The sequence below is a fragment of the Peromyscus leucopus genome, chromosome 4 (genome assembly GCF_004664715.2).
Source record: "Peromyscus leucopus breed LL Stock chromosome 4, UCI_PerLeu_2.1, whole genome shotgun sequence".
In the NCBI taxonomy this organism is placed as follows: Eukaryota; Metazoa; Chordata; class Mammalia; order Rodentia; family Cricetidae; genus Peromyscus; species Peromyscus leucopus.
The window spans coordinates 74,995,469-75,014,245 of NC_051066.1; positions in this window are offsets into that span (position 1 = coordinate 74,995,469).

Sequence of the window (18,777 nt, forward strand, 5' to 3'; positions counted from 1 at the left end):
CAGAATGAAGTGAGAATGAAACTGATAGGTTAGCAAATGGAAACAGCTGTGTTTTACGGCAGCACAGACAGTTGGCACATTCTGCCGCTGATTTGTAATGAAAACGGAAATTGTAAGTGACAGGCTGATGGTCGTTTATAAAGCAAACATTTGGAAGCTGTGGAGGTGCCTGTGCTTCCTGAAAGGCAGCCATCTGACCCACCTTTTCCTTTATGCACAGTTACTGCATTCTTTTCCCACCATGGAGATGCAACTTTTCAAAGTAGCAAGTTGGATTAAAGCAGTGTTTCACACACTCCTGGGCAAACACAGGGATTTTCTAAATTTCAATCCAAAAGCAGTAATTAATAAAAACATTCCTAGTTCTGACATAAATGAGCCCTTTGAAGACAGAGCCCTAGGGCTTGTCTATCTCTATGACAAGAGGTCCTCTGAGCAGGGTAGCATAAAAACTCAGTCATTAAAGGGTGATCCAGAAACCTGACTCTTTTTTCCTTCTCTTTGGAGTTTATCCTGTGTCCCTTACTGATTAGCTCCTGTGTCTCAAGTTCTGTGACTCAGTGACAGCATGTGGATAAAAATGGCTGTGAAGAAAGATTGATACTTGAGTTGAGCCAGCAGTCCAACAGGGATGGACTTCAGATCATCACAAGTAACAATATGGTCTGCATTTCAGGGGTGTTATCAATGTCACAGAATAACTTTGGTACATAAATGTGCTTGGGCTCAGATGACATAGCATTATTTCAATCTGGTAACAGTAGTTTCCATTTGCTGTAACCCTCTTATTCCTAAGTACAGAGGCAATTTGGCTCAGAGGTTGGTCAAATACATATTACCTAGCACAGTAAATGCCAACCATTTTCTCTAATATTCAGGCTTGCGGCTGAATCTGGATACATTGTCCACATTTTTATTACCCTTTATGATATTTTTTATAGAAGCTTATTTATTTCCTACAATGTTAAGACAAGTACAATGATTTTTGTAACACCAACACCAGCATGCACACATACTTAACAAGCTTTATGTTTGGGATGCAACAATTTATTTATATTACCAGCCAGGCATTGTAAGACTTTCTAATAAATCTAGGTTTATCTTCTTAAGTAAAGATCTTTTATGATGGCTTATGTTAATATTAACCTAGATCATTACCAGTATCTACCAAAGACTTTCCTTTAATATTTAAAAGTTGACTTGCAAGATGCTGATGTAAGACCAACTGTCAAAGAGAATATATATATAAAAATCTGTATTAGAATAGATATTATGAGATATTAGTAGTGAATATTTCAAATTCTTTTATTTATTTATTTATATTTATTTATTTATTTATTTATTTATTTTTTCGAGACAGGGTTTCTCTCTGTAGCTTTGTGCCTTTCCTGGAACTGGCTTTGGAGACCAGGCTGGCCTCGAACTCACAGAGATCTACCTGCCTCTGCCTCCCAAGTGCTGGGATTAAAGGCGTGCACCACCACCGCCCAGCAAATATTTCAAATTCTTAAAGAAAATATAAACAATGTGACAATAGGCAACATTAGTATTATGAACAAATTGAAGGAAAGCTGGATGTTTTTAGTTCATGAGGGTAGAGCCAGCCAGGGATAGCCTGTAATGGTGCATTAGAACTCAATATTGGGGAAAAAAGGAACAAAACAATGAGAAAAGGCATAAAGTTATTTCAGAAATAAAGCACAATATATTCAGGGGCATAAAAATTTGAACGTTGAGGAGATTCCTTGGTGATTAGAAACAATACTTTTGTCTTTTAATTGTGAACTAGTACTGAGGAGTAGTGGGGAAAGGTATTTGATGGCTTTGAATTAGGGCTGGAAAGGAAGATCATAGGTGCAGATGGCAACATAATTTTCCATCCAAGGCACTTCAGCATGACATTTTGTATGAATCATATTTGTGCTTCAATAATAAGAGACTGTGTTGTTGATGTAACCAACTGTCTTATTAAATAAGAAACACAGAAACAATGTAAAAGAGAAAGCCGAGAGGTCAGAGCTCAGAGCTAAAATCTCACCCTTCCTCCTGCTGTCCCAGCTTCGCTCGCGAAAGAGACCTACTTCCTGTCTGTTCTTTTTTTTTTTATAGTATGTTGTTCTGCCTTCTCATTGGTTGTAAACCCAAACACATGACTGCCTCGTCACTGTCTGAATGTACAGCCCCCTAGGTCTTAAAGGCATATGTCTCCAATGCTGGCTGTATCCTTGAACACACAGATATCTATGGGATTAAAGGCGTGTGCCACCACCGCCACACTCTTGCTATGGCTCTAATAGCTCTGACCCCCGGACAACTTTATTTATTAACATACAATCAAAATAATATTTCAGTACAATTAGATTACCACCACACTGTGTTAAACCAGGGTCTTTTAAAAAAGGAAATGAAAAATATCATAGTTATTGTATTAAATGTTTTTAATCATTCATCATCTGTAGAGCTTTGCTGTCTTCATTGACTATTTATCTTTTAAATAATTGGTCAATAATGAAGCTGCTCCCTAACTCCCTCCTTCCCTCCATTCCTTCCTTTCTTCCTCTCTTACTCTTTTTCATTCTTTCTTATTTTTCTTCCTTCTGTTTTTTGATGGTGGTCCAAGTATTTATCTCTTTGACTGGGTTTGGAGTTATTTACTGGATCATGAGTAAGTTACAGTTATGTGTGGCTACATAACTGAAGACATACGAGTTTTTTAAACTTTTTCTATTCATGACTCCCTTTTTGCCCTTGATATTTTTATACAACTGTGGAAGTAAAGGTGTATAATTATCTATGTAAATAAAATATTTAATGATAATAAATCCTAACTAGCTTTATTTTATATTTTAAATTTTACTACTAGTAAGAGGAAAGTTAATTTATTTGTAGGATAGTCTTGTTTTCTTTTTAAATTTCTAAGTATTTTGTATACATTTTGATCATATTCTCACCCCTTCTCCAACTCCTTCCAGTTCTCTCCACTTCCCTCTCTATCCCACATAATGCTCTTCTTTCCTCTCTCCCACTTTCTCACTGAACAGCAAAAAAGCAACAAACAAACATGTTAAACAGGTATCATCATCAACAACAAACAATGAGACATAAAATGTGCCCCACACACAAAAAAAAATAAAAATAAAAACTACATATAGAAAAAAAATCATGAAGTCCATGGAGTTCATTGTGTATTGGCCAACGACTTCTGAGCTTGGAGTATGATTTGATAAACCCAGTGACACTGAATTGGAGAAAACTGATTTTCCTCTACCCATCAGATATCAAATGAATGGAGCTTCTTGGGTAGGGAGTGAATTTTGTATCTATTTCCTCTTCTCTGTGCTGAGTTATGTGCAGGTCTTATGCATCACAATCACAGTGAGCATAAATGGTTAATAGACCTGTTGTGTCTATAAGATACTGCTTCCTTGAAATCATCTACCTACCACCTTTAGCTTTTATAGTCTTTCTGCCTCTACTTCTACATGTATCCCTGAGTTATGATAGAGAAGATAGTAGGGAGAGGTTTGACATTGATAACCCATTTAGGTCTGTGTAGTGGGCAGCTGTTTCAGCCATGCCCTGAAGCACCATCCCTAGTGATGTAGCAGCTAGTTGTTACACCCGCCTATGCCCTGGGTGCTTTTAAGACCTGGGATGCATGTATGCTCTCTTTCTTCACTGCCTCATAGTTTTTGATGTTGGTACAGACCTGGGCAGAGCTTGCCAGAGAACTGCTTAGGACCATGCCTCACCCTTCCAGGATCCTGAGACAAATTTCTTTACTCTGTCTTGTGAGTTAACCCCTAAATAAATTCCTTTGATCATTAAGCAGGCTCTGTGGATTGCTAGTAATATAATCCCATTATCTGGTACCCAACATGGGGCACAAAACCATGGCCCTAAGATTAAGAGTTCATGATCTACCAACTGAGCTGTGATTCATGTGAATCAAGAACTTAACTGCATTCTAGTCATATTCCATCCTAGACAATTCGTCACAGGGATTTTGATGTACAGGAAAGATAGTATATTGGAATGGATATTTCTACCACATAAAACGAATAAGAAAACTGAATGGAAAAGACCTCTGATTTGATTCTAAAAGGAAAATTTAGACTGTCAATTGACAGAAATGGACCCAGCAGAAATTGTAGTACCCTTAACTAATGAGGAGATTTCCTCTTTATAGAAAGAAAATGAATACTGACAAAGAGCCTGTAGTGATTTTTTGAGAGAGATTAACAATTGTTATCCCAAAATCAAGAGGATATAATTCATTAAAAGAACTGAATGGGTCCTTCCTCACATTGTACAGCAAAAGCCAATTTCTAGAGTCCCCACATTCTATACTGATACAAATAAATCAGAAAAGGCAGGATATAAATCAGGAGACTTAAGTAAGTTTTTTGTTTTTCCGTATGAAGTTGAGTATTGTTCTTTCCAGATCTGTGAAGAATTATGTTGGAATATTGATGGGGATTGCATTGAATCTGTAGATTGCTTTTGGTAAGACTTCTGTTTTTACTATGTTAATCCTACCTATTCATGAGCATGGGAGATCTTTCCATTTTGTGATATCCAATTAAAAACTGGGCTACAGAGCTAAACAGAGAATTCTCAACAGAAGAATCTCAAATGACTAAAAGACATTTAAGGAATTACTCAACATTCTTAATCATCAGGGAAATGCAAATTAAAATGACTCTGAGATACCATTTTACACCTGTCAGAATGGCTAAGATCAAAAACACTGAAGACAGCTTATATTAGAGAGGATGTGGAGCAAGGGGAACACCCCTCCACTATTGGAGGAGTCTGAGTGGTCTGAGTGGTTGCAGGACCAGGTAGGACAGAGGAATTTTATAAGTGGCTGCGGGACCTTGGTGTCAGGTGAGCACAGGAAAACTTTCAGCTACAAGAGTCAAAAGACTCATACAATTTCTAGTTTGTTGTCTCTGCTACATGCTTGCAGTTTGAAGATGTGACTCTCAGTTGCTTGCTACTTGCTGCCATTCCTCACCATTGTGATAGTGATCGAGTCATATCCCTCTGTAATCATAAGTCCAAATAAACTATTTTATCACAATACAAAAATATATTATAAGTAATATTGCTATAAAAGACTGTCATACTTTTCCATGATTAAGTTACCATGTGTCAGTAATAGCATAAAACATTGTAAGTACCGAAAATCACTACATTTTACAATAGACAAAAATAACTTAAACTCTGAGCCAACATGTTTCAGGCAGTAATTAATGTTGTTGCATGGCATGGAGGTATGTGCACTGCAAAGTGTACATGGTATATGTTCAGAATCACAGATACAGTGAAGTTATTCATGACATACTAAAAAGCATTGCTTAAATCACTTTGTATTAATTACTTGTTTAATTTTAATTAAATTTGTGGTTGCATGATCAATTTTTTTACTATATCATTCTTTTCATGATCTCTGATCATTACTTATTTTTAGATTATGTCATGCTTGTCAAAGTTTATGCTTTTCTAATAGTTTAAAAATATGGACAGATCTAAAGTTCCTGAGGATGAAAGTGTGGGTGTAGTACATCTCAGCATAGTAAAATAATTTAAACAGTAATGATTAAACAAATAATGATGATGGAAATTCTGGAGTTAAATGCAAAAGGCAGTGTGAAATATTTTGAAGATCTTTCATTTATTTTCTTAATGATAAAAGATGATGGACAGTCAGCAGGTTTTATTTAGAGATACAATATAAATTCACTTGGTTTTTGAATGACATATTTGAATGTGATGAGTAAAATGGCTTTCAAGTAATCTGATATTTAAATCAGATTTGGATTTGGAATATCAACAAGATGGTATAGTACATCTCGGTAGATACAGATATAGACATACATATACATATGCATATACATGTAGATACATGTATACATATACATGTAGTATATAATATCAAAGAAATAAATATTTCCTGCAAGGTTTTTTCTATGTAACACTTTTTTTATAAAGATACTCATTACATTGGTATATAAATGTATTTGGGAAACAAGCTTGTACCTCTATCACTCAGTAATCCAGGGCAGGAGGATCTAGATTTGAAGGTAGCATGTGTTACCCAGTGAAATCAAGGCCAGTCTCAATGCAAAGGAAGACCTGGACTCAAAACCAAAGCAAAATTGAAACCAGAATAATAAGATTTTTTTATTTAAATAATATATTATAACCTGCCTATTCTTGAAGGGAATTTTCTCTTTAAATACAAGACCAAATCTTTGTGGTTGAATGTATTGAGTACACTCATGATTCCATGATTCTGTCTTTCCAACTTAGTAGGTTTTAAGCCAAGTCCTAACATAAGAAGGGAACAGAAATGCAATCAGGATGGTGGCATGTCTCCAATTCTGATAGCCAGAAGTTTAACTTCCTCAATATAAGATGTCTTCAACACTTTTGACTGATGACCCTTATGATGAAGCCTATGAATTTTTTCTAGAGAAAGGAAACTCAAGGAGAATTAGGAAGAAACCATAGTTTTTATTTTACCCCAGTCTTGGAAAAAAAAAAGGGGGGCCATCTCTTCCAATTACTGCTCTTCTTGGGAGAGTAGGCAAGTCGAACCAGCTTTCAAGGAAAGAAAGAAATGATCTTAACGTTGTAATAACATAACAAGAATTAGTATGTAAACTTTGAAATTCACCAAAATCAAGTTTCATTAGCTTCCTTAATTAATTGGAAATAGAATTTGTACATCAAGGAGACAAATAATTTTAATTTATGACAATTTTAAAAGAAAAGACTCAACTATCCTTTTCTTTTTGTTAATTTTGTAAACAATCTTTTCCTTGTTATTATCCATTCTTATTCCTGACTTTGCTGCTGTTGTCATAAGTACCAGTGTTCCGTTTTGTTTTTATACCTTATATCAGATACCCTAACAGAAACCAACTTAGAAGGAGGAAAGGTTTGTCTCAAGATTTAAGGTTACCATCCATCATTGTACAGAAATAAAGTTAAGACCTCGTGAAGCTTAAATGATAAATGCAGCTACAATCCTCATCTAAGAGGTCTCTCTTTACAGTAAATGGAGATCATGGCAGAAATCAATGATTGTAGAGATCAACACATTGTTGGGAGATCGGCCCTACTGATATGTTAAGTTCTATGCATCCAGTCAGCACTTGTAGAATGAATAAAGTGAATAGGACATTTTATTCTTGTTGTCACTTACTTGTCATTCCTAGTTGGTTAAGCCATGCTTTGATTAAAGATTTTAAATATCATGAACACTTGAAATACAGGGAAATGTCCTCTTTCATAGAAGGAACACCCCTACCTTAACACAATCCATTAGAATCTTGCTGTCTAATTTATTGTAACATTTAGCAATGAATTTTTATAAATATCAATGTGGATCACATCCACATTTACACTCAACAGGTACCAAATACAATAATTGTACTTAATTTAGTTAACTATTCATAGATGAAAAGACTTAATTAAAAATTAAAAAAGAAATAATCCTATTTTGGTGAAATTATTACTTGAATAAAAATGAACTATTCAAGGTGATTTAAACATAAACATGAACAGATCCACCTTGTAATCAGCATAAACTCTATGAGTTCTCTCTTTTGTATGTGCTGGTATTTACAAATGTTACAAATTTCCAAATGGTAAATTGTTAACTATTGAAAAAGTTTAATAGCATATTAGAATAGCCAGGAACATTAATATTTTAAATTCCCTTGTAGATATTTCAGGAAGCATATACTCTTCTATAGATTTGACTTATTTTAAAAAACAATGTAGTATAGTAATGATAAGATCAAAAATTCATGTTAACTGAGTGTTTTTCAGTTATATTTCTGATAGATGGTGAAATATTTGTTTTACTAATGTTGAATTTATGAATTTATGCTGGTTTCTGTCCACAATAATGAAGAAATACAACAACACTAACTTAAGGTTTTCTAGAGAATGACCCTCCCACCAATTAGAAAGTACTGAGATTAAGTAATAAATGAAATTATCTAATGGATCTTTACAATGAGTCTTTCCAATCAATGAGGACTCCTCCTTAGTGAACTCTGTAGGTGTTTCAGATGAGTTAAGCACAATCATCAGAGTTCCTTTTACCTAATAGTCCATTTGTAGTCATTTTACAAACAAATCTTCAGAACATATCTTATCTTAACACTTTTTAAAATGTTTTTGGATTATTTCTGTTAAATTATCTACTGTATTAGTTAGATTCTTGTTTATGAAATAAACAGCATGCTCAACAACAACTTGTGGAAGAAAGGGTTTATTTTAGTGTATAATTTATAGTTTACCATGATGAGAAGAGAAGACAGAACAGGAAATCTAGGCAAGGATCTGGAGGCAGAAATTGAAGTAGAGACAATGGAGCAACACTGCTTACTGGCTTGCTCTGCAGGAATTGCATCACGTCCTCTTTTTTTTTTTTTTTTTTTTTTTTTTTATAAAATCAAGGTTCACTCACTGAGGGTGGTACAAAAAACAATGAGCTATGCCTTACCATATCAGTCATTAATTGACAAAAACCTAATGGGTTTTCCAATAGGCTAAACTGGTAGATTTACTTAACTGAGGTTTTGCTCTTTCCAGATGACTCTAGATATGTCAAGTAAACAAACAATTAACATAAATGTTTATAATCCCAATATCACTATCATGATCACCATCGACAACATCATTGTATATATTATTGTATCAAAGAACACTCAGTTTGGTATTGGCATAAAAATAGATATGTGGAACAATGGAATCAAATTGAAGACCCTGACATTAATCCACACTACTATGAACACCTGAGTTCTAACAAAGAAGCCAAAATTATACAATGGAAAAAAAGAAAACATCTTCAACAAATGTTACTGGCATCACTGGATCTCAACATGTAGAAGAATGCAAAAAGATCTATGTCTATCACTATGCACCAAACTCAAGTCCAAGTAGATCAAAACCTCGACATTAATCTAGTTACACTGAACCTGATAGAAGAGAAAGTGAGAAGTAGCCTTGAACTCATTGGCACAGGAGACTACTTCCTGAATATAACACCAATAGCACAGACACTGAGATAAACAGTTAATAAATGTGACCCCCTGAAACTGAAAAGCTTCTGTAAGGCAAAGGACATGGTCAATACAACAAAATGGCAGTATATAGAATGGGTAAAAATCTTCATCATCCTCACATCTGACAGAGTGCTGGTCTCCAAAATATATAAAGAACTCAAGAAACTACATATCTGTAGCTGGAGTTTTCTCCAGTCCTGCCTGACCCACAGTCAGGACAAATTTCTCTCACCTGCCAGTCCCACAGCTGCTTAGACCCAACGGAGTAAACACACAGAGACTTATATTGCTTACAAACTATATGGCTGTGGCAGGCTTCTTGTTATCTAGTTCTTCTATCTTAAAATAAACCATTTATATAAATTTATAACTTGCCACATGGCTTGTGGCTTACCAGTATCTTACATGTTGATACTCAAAGCAGCGGCTGGCAGCATCTCCTGACTCAGCCTTCCAGTTCCCGGAATTCTCTTCTCTGCTTGTCTCGCCTATACTTCCTGCCTGGCTACTGGCCAATCAGCATTTTATTTATACAGAATGATATCCACAGCACATATCAAAATACCAAATAATCCAATTTAAAAAATGGGATACAGATCTAAACAGAGAATTCTCAACAGAAGAATCTCAAATGACCATAAGACGTTTAAGGAATTGCTCAACATCGTTTGTCATCAGGGAAATGCACATCAAAATGACTCTGAGATACCATCTTATACCTGTCAGAATGCCTAAGATCAAAAAAACTGATGATACTGTTGGTTGGAGTGTTGTAAACTTGTGCAGCCACTCTGGAAATCAGTATGACAGTTTCTCAGACAATTAGGAATTAGTCTATCTCAAGATCCTGTGATACCACTCTTGATCATATACCCAAAAGATGCTTAATCATACCACAAGGATACTTGCTCAACTATGTTCATAACAGCATTATTCATAATAGCCAGAACACAAAAACAACCTAGATGCCCCTTAACCAAAGAATGGATATGGATAATGTGGTACATTTACACAGTGGAGTAGTACTCAGCAATAAAAAAAAATGATATCATGAAACTCATAGGCAAATAGATTAGAACTAGAAAAAAATCATCTTGAGTAAGGCACCCAGACCCAGAAAGGCAGACACCTTATGTACTCACTCATTAGTAGAGAGGAGAATAGATATAAAGCAAATGATAACCAGGCTATAATCCACTGCCCCAAAAAGCTAGATAACAAAGAGGATCCTAAGAAGGATGCATGGCTTGTCCCCAGAAGAGAAAATATATAAGATCTGGGTAAACTTGGGGTCGGTGAAGGGGAGGGAGTGGGGGATGGGAGCATAAGGGATAGAGATGGCCAAGTGAGGGAGGGATGGAGAAGGAGAGCAATGAAAGATATATTTTGATAGAGGGGCCCACTACAAGGTTCGGGAGTAAACTTGGTGCCAGAGAAAAACTCCCAGGAATCCACAAGGATGACTCCAGCTAAGACTCCTAGCAGTAGAGTATAGGGTGCCTGAACTGGCCTTCTCCTGTAATCAGATTGGTGACTACCCTAATTGTCATCCTCAAACCTTCATCCAGTAACTGATAGAAGCAGATGCAGAGATCCAGAACCAAGCACTGGTTCATGCTCTGGTTGTGAAGTTAAAGAGAGGGAGAATGGACTAGATCCTGAAGAGAAACTACCAGAGACAGCTGAACTGAGCTCATGGTAGCTCATGGGATCTAGATTGACAGCTGGGGAGCCTACATAGGACCAACCTAGGCCTTTTGCATGTGGGTGATAGTTGTGTAGCTTGGTCTGTTTGTGGACCCTAGCAGTGGGAATAAGATCTGTCTCTGGGGCGTGCGCTGGCTCTTTGGAACCTATTCCCTATGGTGGGATGTGTTGCTCAGCCTTGATGCAGTGGGGTGGAGCTTCATCCTGCCTCAACCTGGTATGCCAGGCTTTGTTGACACTCATAGGAGGCCTTAACCTTTCTCAGGAGTGGATGGGGATGGTATAAAGGAGATTGGAAAGGGAATAGGATGAGAGGAAAAAGGGAAACTGTGGTTGGTATGTAAAATAAATAAAAAATAAAAAGAGTAGAACAAAAAAATTAACATCATGAAATTTGCAGGTAAATGGATGAGACTAGAAAATAATCATCTCGAGCGAGGTAATCTAAACCCCAAAACGGTATATATTCACTTATAAGTGTCTGTTAGCTATAAATAAAGGATATGAATGATTGAATCCATAAATCCAGAGAAGTGAAGTAACAAGAGGACCTAAGAGAGATGCATAGATCTCCTTGGGAAGGGGAAATAGAATAGATTTTTTTCTACTCTTACACAATTTAGGGCCCCATCTGAAAGGGACTGGTACTGCTCACTATTAGCTATTTCTTTCTGTTTCAATTATCTTAACTAGTTTATTCATATATATATTCCCATAGGGCATTGCAATGTTGGCAATCCCTGTATTTTATCAAGTGATTCATGGCTGTGTTAATTAAAGAACATCATCACAACTCTTATCATCTTCAACACTATTATCATCATCAACATTATCATCATCATCATCAGCACTATTACCATCATTATTGTCACCATCATCATGATGGTCATCATCTCCTGGCTTCTTTCAGAAGCCATACAGTATGACTAAATAATTTACAAATAGAAGCTTGGAGACTTTTGCCTAGCTGACCAATAGCTACTTCACTGAACTCTTTCACTTGTTATAAATACTATTCATTGAGATTATTCACATAAGATTAGAGTATACTATACTATGTTTTCAATGACATTGTGATATAGTAAAGTTATACCATGAATTATCTCACATTTCCACCCTTGGCCCCGCCTTGTAGGCATGACAGTTACCAAAGCCTCAGTAGGGGTTGGAACTTCCAGACCAAAGCTGGAATGGCTACCCACTACATCTTAGAATTCAAAATTTTTTTATTCTTATATTTTTTAAAAAAATAGTTTTTAGTTTCTTTTTATTGTCTGACAGTTCCCTACACTTTTTTTTTTATTATTTTACAATACTATTCAGTTCTACATAACAGCCACAGATTCCCTTGTTCTCTTCCTTCCTGCCTCCCTTCCCTTCCCCCCAGCACACCCCCCATTCCCACCTCCTCCAGAGCAAGGCCTCCCCCAAGGACTAAGATCAACCTGATAGACTCAGTACAGGCAGGTCCAGTGCCCTCCTCCCAGATTGAGCCAAGCTTCCCTGCATAAGTCCCAGGTTTCAAACAGCTAACTCATGCAAGGAGCCCAGGACCTGGTAAAACTGCCTAGATGCCTCCCAAACAGATCAAGCCAATCAACTGTCTCACCTATTCAGAGGGCCTGATCCAGTTGGGGGGCCCTCAGCCTTTGGTTCAAAGTTCATGTGATTCCATTCGTTTGGCTATTTGTCCCTGTGCTTTATCCAACCTTGGTTTCAACAATTCTCGCTCATATAAACCCTCCTCTTTCTCGCTAATTAGACTCCCGGCGCTCCACCCGGGGCCTAGCCATGGATCTCTGCATCCAGATTCCTCAGTCTTTGGATGGGGTTTCTGGCACAACTATTAGGGTGTTTGGCCATCCCATCACCAGAGCAGGTCAGTCCCGGCTGACTCTCGGCCATTGCCAGCAAACTTATACAATTTTTTGGATCATCCCAGTGTGCTGCCATGTAATTTCGTGAGTCCACAAAAAAAAGTAGAAAAGTAAAATGAACACAACATAACATAGAAACAGACATAATATTTTATGACATTAAAAGTCTGTTTTCCCACTATATACCTTTGGACTGATAAGATCCTAAGGAAGATGGTTAATTAGAAAAACTGAGAAGAAAAAGCAAGGTAAATAGTGAGTGCAGCCTATCATATTGGCTTGGAGATAAATTATTCTGCAGAAGAGGCATCACATGTATCTGATATAACTGACAAGGAAAAGAAACTTTTTTAACCTTATATTATGAAAATATACAACTGGCTGTTTACTATATTATATCCCTTTATATTTGCTAAACAATATTTAATCAATATATGCTTGACTACAAATGTTGATACATTATATCATAGAATTTTTATTGTGAATACTTTTTTATTTACATGTTAAATGTTCAATTCCAGACTTCTGGGTACATTCCAAGAATCCAAAATGTATGAACCATGTCAAGAGAATAAATACTCCAAATAAATACAATGATAATTTGTTTCACAACTATGAAGAAATAATATTACAGCTTAACATAAGAAATGTTGGTGAACTTAAGAGAGCTGAGATTTGTTTCATGAACTATATCCACATAGTTAAAAAACTTTCAAAGACTGACTTAATTTTGACTGATCCCTCATTCCACTTACAAGTATTTAGACCAGTTTTTACAAGTAAGTAGACCAGAATTTTCCACTATCAAAGATTTCAGTGGATTCTTGGGTTCTTATTAGTCATTTTAGCAAAAGTGAACTATTCCAAGTTAAAGTACTCTGTAAGCATTGCCTCTCATTTAGTAGCTGGTATCTCACAGCAGTTAAACAACAACACACACACACACACACACACACACACACACACACACACACCTTTAACATGAATAGACAATTAAATAAGTTTTGTAGTTTTTGTCTAGTTTAACTTTTGCTGAAATTTTCCTCCAATGAACAAGCACCAAAACTCTTAAAGTCTTTACATAGAATTGACAGAGATATTAGGGGCTGAAGTAGCCAGCCGGACAAATACATGTTTAATGAGTAATTTAGTCCTTATATGTCATGTGCCATGTTATAGAAAAGTCAACCTAGCATCTGGGTGGGTTTTATTTTTAGGTTTCCTATTCTTTGAATATTAATTAATTAACAATACTATTATTTTAGTCATTGATCTAGCCTGTACACACTCTGCCCACTGTGAATGTAGCTGTTTGGTATGAGCAGCTATGGCAAGACAATATCCACTCCTCACTCTTTTTAAATTTTCTGAATCAGCTAAAGAAACATCACAGAAATTGCAAAAGTGCTTTTACTGTCTGTTTTATAGCAGCCTCTGCCAAGAATATGAAGGGGATAGACTTAATAAACTATGGTACAATCTTAAACCTAGATAAAGTGGGAGATTTGGGTGCCTCAATACTGAACAAAGCATATGGTATCTTTTGTGTCTGCTTGAAACATTGTTTTACTGATGCCTGGTTATTTTTTTTTATCACATTTGTTTGCTTTTAATGGTAACTTAAAAAATATTTTTAGCCAGGCAGCGGTGGAGCACACCTTTAATCCTGATGCTCAGGAGGCAGAGGCAGGCAGATCTTTGTGAGTTCGAGCCCAGACTGGTCTACAGAGCAATATCAAGGACAGGGACCAAAACTACATGGAGAAAACCTGTCTTGAAAAACAAAAACAAAACAAACAAACAAAAACAACAACAACAAAAACAAACATTTTTAATTCCCTCGCTTTCATGGGTACCTGTTCATTTATCTCCACTCCTCTAACAAGTAATGCAAAATTCTCATTTCATAGCACTGAAAGGTTCAGAGAAAGAAAGGGGTAATTCAAGAACAATTCAATAATAACTGAGTTGATGTACATTCTAAGAATTAAAATTATGGGTCTAATTATCAAAATATCCAGTTGCTTCATTTCATGCAGAGATAACCATAGAATTGTAGTTACAATTTCCTATGCAAACTATGATATTTAGAAAGCAATATTATGGTGAAATATGATAGTTGCTCTGAATACATTGTAGAATAGTGTATTAGTCAGGGTTCTCTAGATTTGCAGAACTTAAGGAATGAATCCTTAAGTTCTATCTATCTGTCTATCTATCTATCTATTATGTATCTATATATTTATCTATACACACCCACACCTACACCCACACATACATTGGAATTTATTGGAATGACTTACAGGCTGCAGTCCAACAATAGCTAGCTGAGAATGGAAGACCAAGAATCTAATAGTTGCTCAGTCCAATGAGGCTGAGTGTCTCAGCTAGTCTTCTCTATATCCTGGAATTCCCAAGTAGTAGGCACCTATGATAGTGAAGGAATGGATGGGTTGACAAGGCAAGGGTAAGAAGGCAAAGGACAAAAAGACTCTTCCTTCTTTCATTGCCCTAATGTAGGATTCCAGCAGAAGGTATGGCCCAGATTAAGGGTGCACCTTCCCACCTCAAGATCTGGATTAAAGGCCTGTGTCTTCCCACCTCAAGATCCTGATAAAAGTGTGTGTCTACTACCTTCAGTATCTCGATCAAAGGCATGCTGTCTTCCTGCCTCAAAACTTGGATCACAGGTATGCATTCCATTTCTGAACTATAGTTCACTCCAGATATAGTCAAGTTGCGAACCAAGAATTGCCATCACAAATAGCATGTACCAAAATGTCTCAATTTCTTCATCAATTTGTCACTTGTCAGCTGCTTAACTGAATACTATATGCTAAGGAGAATACAATATCTGAGATATATTAATAAGCAAAAAATTTATAATTTTGCTTTTCTTTTGTCATAACCATTCATAAACTACAAAATAATGATTTCATAATCACAAATATATAGAAGTATAGATGGTAAAAAAGTATTTATTAGTATAACTTTTGTCATTTAGATGTCTAACTATATTTTAGAAATATGAAATATAAAAGGATCAGGAGATAGCGATATGGCTTATTGCTTAAGAATGTTTATTTTTATTACAGAGGACTAGAGCTGGGTTCCCAACACCTTCATCTGGCTGCATACAACCACTTAATAACTCCAGCTTCAGGGATCTGAAATCCTCTTCTGGCTTCTGCAGGTATAGGCACACACATGTGTACTAACTCAGATACATACACAAATACATAAATATAAATAAAAATCTTAAAATCTGTGAAAACTTCTATGATAACTTTGAAGTAAAGAAATGCCTAGGTACAGATAAATTAATAAATAAGTTTTTCCAAGTATTTAAGAAATATGAAGCAAATATAGGATATTTTCCATAAGATTAAAGGAACATTTTTCACTGATTCATATATCTAGAATCTCCTTAATATTAAAATAAATTAAAAAGATTAAAATAAGAAATTGTACAGTCCACATCTATCATAGAGAAAAATTAGACAACACTGGGAAATTCAGCAAAACAGTGTGCAAAATTCATTCTAATTCATAACTAATGTGGTCTTATTTCAGTTGTAAATGACTAATGAACAATTAAAAAACATGATATGCCGCAGTACCAGCAACTTAAGAAGTCATATAGCCACAGCTATGAATGCAGAACAAAACTGTTTGGAAAATCCAACAAATAACTTCTCAACAACAAAAACATTAGATCACTTCTTCAACTTTATAGACATTATTCATTTATAAATAAATCAGGTCAACATGATAATCACTGCAAAGATCAACTGAGAAGATGTCATTTTAAAGAGAATCTTGGAAATTGATCTTTTCCCCTATTCTTAACCAACATTTCTACTAGAAAGTGTAGCTAAAATAAATGAAGACATGAAAATGAAAAATAAAAGTACATTTAATAAGGAGGAATACACCTACTTTGCTTGTAGATAACATGGTAATATATGTAGAAAAATGTTATACTCAGAATCCAGAAACTTATAACTGATACTATCACAGTAACAGAACATAAAATTTATGTGCAAAAACAATTCCATTTTAGGTACCCTTAATGGGTAATTGGAATTAAAAGAAAAGTTTGCATAACCCTCCTCCAATTAAACACTTAGCTATGAGTATAGCAAAGAATATACAAGATACACATAAAAGAAAATATGAAATCTTAATGAAAAGAATTAAAGAAAACAGTGGAGATGGATTCTTTGTATGGACAGGGAACCTTAGCAGTGTTTAAATCCCACCACCTCTCTCTGACTTCATATATTGATTATGTCAAAACTTTGCATATTGAAAGGTGCTAGGAGTACTGGCTGCCCAAAAGCAATGAAGAAACCCAGATGCTAAACTTCTAAAAATTTTATAGCAGTTGGATCATAAAGTTAAATGTAAAACAGAAAACCATAAGGCCTCTTGAGGATAAGGTATCAGAAAATCTGAATGACTTCAAAAGGCCGGGTGTTATCGACACAAGCAAATCACAGGCTATAGGAGAATTGAAAACTTCTGTTTGCTCAATCTGGCCTGTAAGAGTTACTGATAAGAGAAAGAAAGCCAACCAAGAGACTTCTTTCCAAGCAAATCTTTATACAGGCATGCAGTATTTACAATACAAAAAGAACAGTCCTACTGATATAAATTAATAAAGATACAAATTAAATTAATACAAATTAATAAGATGTGTAAAGTATATAGGTTTGAAAGGCCTCAAAAGATAGTTTTTGGTTGGCAATACAAGTTAGTATAGAAAGTGATTTAGGTACAAGATCTTGGACTCACCAAGGTAAGATAAATAATGGAGTTTTTTGTCTGAATTTGTCAAATGTTTGTGGACTGGACATTGTTAACATAATTCTTGACTATATATATTGTACATTGTAGCACAAATCTTAAATAATTAATAAAAACAAACCCAGATCCAAGTATTGGATTGAACACTGGAAGATCAGAGAGACAGAATAAACCACAGCTAACCTCACCTGGCCAACTTCTCAGCTAATCTTCTTTCCTCAGACTGGAAGCCTCTGTGTCCTCATATCCGAATGGCTCTCAGCTGAACTGTGTTGCTCAAAACCTAAAAGCTTAACCAGCCAAATGCTTCTAGATTTCTGGTCCTCATGCCTTATATATCTTTCTGTGTTTGCCATCACTCCCTGGGATTAAAGGCTCGTTTTTCTGGGATTAAAGGCATGTGTCACCATGCCTGGCTGTTTCCAATGTGGCCTTGAACTCACAGAGATCCAGAGGGATTTCTGCCTCTGGTTTGCTAGGATTAAAGGTGTGAGTGCCACCATTTTCTAGCCTTTGTATCTAGTGGCTATTCTGTCTCTGACCCCGGATAAGTTTATTAGAGTGCATAATATTTTGGGGAACACAATACCACCAGAGTACATACTTGTTGCATGTAGTTTTTCTTATATTAGTTATAACCTTCTTTTATTGTTTTAGACAAAAAAGGGGAAATATGGTGATATATGGTGTACCCTAATAAACTTATCTGAGGATCAGAGGACAGAGCCAGCAACTAGATTGGACATAGAGTGGTGGCACACACCCTTAATCCTATCACTAGGGAGGCAGAGATTTGTCTGGGTCTCTGTGAGTTCAAGGCCACACTGGAAACAGAGCCAAGCAGTGGTGGCACACACCTTTAATCCCAGTACTGGGAAACATACATACCTTTAATCCCAGGAAGTGGTGTCCAGGCAGAGAAAGGTATATAAGGTGTGAGGTAATAGGAGCTCACTGTCTTTCACTGAGAATTTTCATAGAGGTAAGAATGAGTGGCTGGCCAGGTGGGAGTAGCACTTGCCTTTAATCTCAGCACTCAGGAAGGAGGCTGAGTCAGGCAGATCTCTGTGAAGACCAAGGCCAGCCTGGTCTACAGAGCAAGATCCAGGATAGGCACCAAAACTACACAGAGAAACCCTGTCTCAAAAACCAACCAACCAAACAAACAAACAAACAAAACAAAACAAAACTAGTGGCTGGGTATTCTGCTTCCCTGATCTTTCAGTTTATATGTGGCTCTGGGTTTTGTTATGTTTTGTTTTGTTTTTGTTGTTGTTGTTTATTAAAAAAAACCT